We start from the raw sequence: 5,526 nt of genomic DNA, 5'->3' as shown, positions 1-5,526 counted from the left end.
ACTCACCCGACGCAATAACCTGACCAGAGTTGACCTTACCCGATTGACTCGACCCGACCCGAGTCGGGTCGGGTCGGGTCGGGTCAACCCCACTTGTTTGAGAGCACTACCTGAGGCAGCGCAACTTGCGCGTCATGTAATGAACTCGCAATTTCGTAATGTGGAAAGATAGAGAACATCTAAGTATATTGAAACACCAGCCATGTCTAGTGATGTAGCAGTGAGGATTCAGCATCAAGGGTTTTAGGCCCTGTTGATACTCTTCGTATTTAGCTAATGAAAAATGAGATATTGGCGATTGTGATTTTGTAGTTCGGGTAAATGATTTAGAATCTCGTTTGGACATAACTCTCTGACAGATATTTAATAGAATAAATCCTCCCAGCTGTTCTAGTGGCTAGCATGTGCGCCTTTCTTGTACAGAGTCTTGGGTTCGATTCCCGCTGGAAGAGCCCTTGGGAACTAATGTTGCATGTGACACATTATGACTCCTTTAAAAATGTACAATTTTAAATTTAAATCTAACAATATGCCACAATTGGGAATCCCAATATACGATATTGACATGGTGAACTACAAAAAGAAGTGAAATATGAACAAAAACACCAGAGGTGCAAAAAGTGCAGCCAAGTTCGTCAGCCTCAAAAAGTGTTGAGATGAAGATGGATGAGCCAAGTTCCTTGACAACTGCATCTGAAACGAACACTGGAACTTGGCGCAAGGTGTTAAGGGAAATGATGTTAAGGAACCTTAGGGATAGTGGTGATGGGTGTGGTGGGTTTGGGACCACCACCAACCTTACGAATATTAACTTCGCTAAGGCGCTAAGGCACATATACAGTATACTGCAGTAAGACTGGTGGTTCGAAACCAAGACAAGGAAAACTTATATTCCTCCACGAAGTGTCAACGTAAATTATGTTGACGAGCTTTAGGGATGGTGTTTGTGAGCGTGGTGGATTTGGAGGTCATCACTAGCCTTAGGGCTGAAGTGTCCCGGCCGAGAAACTAGGAACAGACATCTTAATGTATTCGAATATGTTAGGCAGCTCGCGCCAAGTTCCAGTGTTCGTTTCAGATGCAGTGCCCAAGGGACTTGGCTCATCCATCCTAATCTCAACACTTTTTGAGGCTGATGGACTTTGCTGCACTTTTTGCACCTCTGGTGATTTTGTTCATATATGTAATTAGGATGCCAATGTTTGATCAACTAAAATTTATTAATTTCTTCATTTCGTATAAGACGCAGTTTCTCTTGAGGTATTGAGACTTTTCTTTCTCTTTTCATTCTTTCACTTCTTTCTTTTAAAATTTTATAAACAATAGGCAAACAATGTAAATTTTAGAGTTGTTTTTTGCTGAAATATGCCATAAGTTTTTAAAATCTCGAATTTGGAAACCCATGAATTCACATGAAGTTCGGGATTTCAGTTTATTCTTAGATGGTGTTATTAAAAAAAAACTATGAATACGCTTTCTTTCGGAACTTGTAAGTGATCTTATCTGTGATCTGTGAATTAACATGTCCTGCCAAATAGAAACGAGCCTCGTCTATTAAGAATTTCTTATCAAGTACATAATCTTTGCTGTGTGTAAGTTGTTGGAATCACCTCATTGCTTCATAAACTTCATTCGCCGAGACAGTCGGCTTCCCACTTCGAGGTTTATCCCACACACTGTCGAACTCACGAAAACTATTGATTGCTCTATGAATAATTGAATTACTCACTTTCCTACCAAATGTTTCTGAAATTGATCGCTTTCTAAGCTGTACGATTTCGTTTCGAAATACACATGCTCCTCTAGTAATGCATTGTAACCTTTGTAACCAACATAATTGAAACGGTCATCAGATCGCACGTACTTTGCTTCTTCACTACCACTACTAGCGCCAACGTCTAATGCCATCTACAATTAAGACCATATTATCTACCTATCTATTTATGGATATACATACATACGAAAGGACTTTTCGATCTCTCTGTAAATTGATTACTACTGTCCAACAGAAAACTAGACTATTTACGAAAGTGTTCAGTAATTCACAAATATGAACCCAACATTTTGCAAACAGTAATATATATATATATATATATATATATATATATATATATATATATATATATATATATATATATACTACAAACCCAAGGAAAATGTAATTATCTGTAAAGTGTATCAATCTATTTTCCCAACCAGTGGCGTAGCAGCTGCCCCCGCAACCCCCGCAGTGCGGGGGGGCCCCGAAGTCTTGCGATGAATAAAGATTTAAAGAAGTAGAACTTCAATCTTACTTCTATCAGCTTTACAACTAGGGCCCCTTCTCTATACTTTGCGGGGGGGCCCACAAAAGTGTGCTACGCCACTGTTCACAACTATACATGTACTTATTTTTAACTACAGGGTTCCAGTATAATCAGTTTGCAGAGAACGAAAACAATCTGTTTATTCAATTATTCTGTGCACAATTTTGGAATGCTTGTGTACATTTTGTGTATGCATAAGTTCTGATATATTCATACAACGTTTCTTGCAATATTAGTTTGTAGAAGAGCATAGACTTCAACTTCACTTCTTGAATAAATCACATAAATTAAAATTCATAAATCTGTGCTTTGAAATCTGTCGTGCTTCATACCTGTGTTCTATAGCTTCAACTCTGATATACCTGTATCAAAATAGCAATGCACAATTGCGTTTGTTTATCCATAGGCAACGCCCTTTCCAAAATGTTTTACTAATAGTTTTATGGCAGAATGTAAAGAAATCATCAGTCAATTTATAGGATATCAAGTATTCGTATTTTTATTTAACCAATTTAGAAGTCTTTCCTATGGGTCTTTAAATCGTTTGCAGTGAAAATGAACTTGCCGAATTATAATGTGCTTTTCCCTTTCTATGCTCTGTTCTTCCGCCTTCAGGCATTACGCCCTAAGAGCACTTTGCTGCACTCCGACCCTTATTGCAGAGGACATACGAGTGAAGATAATATCTTTTTGATTATATGTCGTATACAACAAGAACGTAAAATAACCCAACGCTTCAAAACCCTCCCACATTTTATGTGAAAATTCTGCACTCGAACAGAGAGTAAGCTTTATGTATGTAATACGTTGGTTTGTAACAACGGTCATTATTAGTTAGTCTGCAGGGGGAAAGCTGAACTCTCTCTCTCCCCAAAAATGGTACCGTTTTCAGAGGCATTTTCAGCATCCAGCGTTAATTCTCTTGATGACGTCAGAAATTCTCATAAAATGATATTTTTATGAGCTTTGTAGGATATATTTATACTTATAATAAAACACGCAAACATAGGGAACGAAATGGTATGTTGTTCTTCAATTCGTGGAGCTTTTGCATGATATTTCTTCTTATTTTTGCTAGTAGAAAAATACTGATACACCGTCATATAAATACTGATCATTATTACATATTTTATCTCCAATAAGGAACAGAATGAGACATAAAACGATCTATTTCCGTCACAAGATAATTGATATTAAAGTCACATACGATGGAATTGGAAGTTGAACAAATTTCGATAATTTTAGATACGTTATTGCTGAGCTTTGAAATATATGCCTTTTATTTTTAAATCTAAATCTTCTTAGTGTCCAAACGAAAGGAAAGAACATTCGTAGAAATCAGTACTTTGCATACTATAGGCAACTTTTTATAGGTTTAATAATTGTAAAATTCTGTGAACTTAAGTGACCAAAAACGTTGGCTGAATTTTAAAAGTAATTGTCTCCACAAGCAAATAGGTAGCGCCATTCATGTTAGATATTCACCTTCACAGATGAAACTTGTTAAAAATAATAAATGAGAAAATGCATTAGTTTAAAATCTCCCTCAAAAGCATTGGACGTATGGGAGGTTATATATGTTAGTGATAGATTTTGTGTAATTCCGGGGTAAAAATATTGAGAGGAAGTGGAAATACCGCTAGAAGCAACAGACACAATGTTATACACCACAAGTTAACATGGCTGCATAGAACTAGGAATAGAGGCAACAATGCTGTCACTGAGTCAAAGTTCCCTCGCGTAACATCAATTCGATCAACTTAGATTACTAGTTTAGAAAAATAATTGTATTACCATGTGCACGTACTGTCTTCACTCATTAGAAGGCGTTGTTTGGTTTAGAACAGAACACAAAATGACTAACAAATAATCGTCAATAGTGTTCACAAAATAAAGAATATTCACTGTCAATTTAACCTACGCATTTAACCACAATAGTTGTTCGTGCATTTGCGTTTCATAGAAGTAAAAGCACTTTTACATTTTAATGTCTACATAGTACTTTGGTACTAAAATTACATTAGATGTATAGAGTGAAAAGGTTTGATGAATAGAATTAAAAGTACGCGGATGAACGGTGAATCTGTAGTTGAAAAATCTCTGGGAGAGATACTTTTAGGTATATAGAAGAGACACTAGGAGAATATGTTACATAAAATTTGATTTTTGGGACTGAGTAGCAATAACATTGGTTAAACTTCTTTGGAACAGGATAGTGTGCAATGACGATGTTTTATTTTTATGGTATTGAACCTACTATGGTTCATTAAGACGTAGAATTATTTATATTAATATTACACGAGATCTGAAAGAAGTGGAACAACTATTTTTCATTATATACAGTATTTTTCTAACCAGTGCAATATATTGAGAGTTTTAACAGATAAGCTTTATGAACAAATTATATATGTCTTTATATATACGGAAAAATAAACAATTACAGTTCTGAGAAAAGATGTAAATTAAAGTTTCTCTTAAAATTGTTGTGCACTATTAATATGAAAATGGATTTCGCTTTACAGTTTATAAATAAATGAAGAATACAATGTCAAATATCTAAATCGGCCATTTTCATGTTCACAGTTGATCTATTCAAGGGGGCGCGGTGGCTCAGAGGTAGAGCGTTCACCTCCGGTGCTTGGGGTTCCTGGTTCGATCCCAGCTCGCGCAGTATGGACTTTGTGGTGGACAAACACCGTACTCGTGGGTTTTCTCGGGGTTCTCCAGTTTTCTCCCACTTTCTTCATTCCACCATTTCACTCATCTCTCATCATCACCGTCTCCTTTAACCTAACCGGCATCCTGTGGGTCGTAAAACTTAAAGATTTCATTCCATTTTTTGATCTATTCAACTTCTACAAGTTGCCAGATTTCAGAATAATGTTACCATTTGGAGATATCTACTTGGTACTTGAGACATGTAATCAAACAGAAACAAAACCAATTAAACAGGTTCTAAGTTATTCGTTTAAGAAATATAATGCATAATATTTATAAATTCCTTGTATATAATAGAGATACTTTTGCATGTTTACTCTATAAGAAACTGAAACAACCGTTTCCAAATAATGTAAAAGGGCCACAGTTGGCCTGTGCCTTTTAGTTTTCTAAATCTATTACTATTCATGTTAATTCTGTCTTTTTAGATCGAAGTTTTCTAACTCCTAATTTAAGTTAATCTGTTATTAATTCATGCTGCTTGGTTAATACCAAAAATTTC

This window comes from Thermobia domestica, chromosome 12 (assembly GCF_964235325.1).
Source record: "Thermobia domestica chromosome 12, izTheDome1.hap1.1, whole genome shotgun sequence".
NCBI classification, from domain to species: Eukaryota; Metazoa; Arthropoda; class Insecta; order Zygentoma; family Lepismatidae; genus Thermobia; species Thermobia domestica.
The sequence above is the reverse complement of the archived record's forward strand: the minus strand, read 5'-3'. Positions refer to the sequence as shown.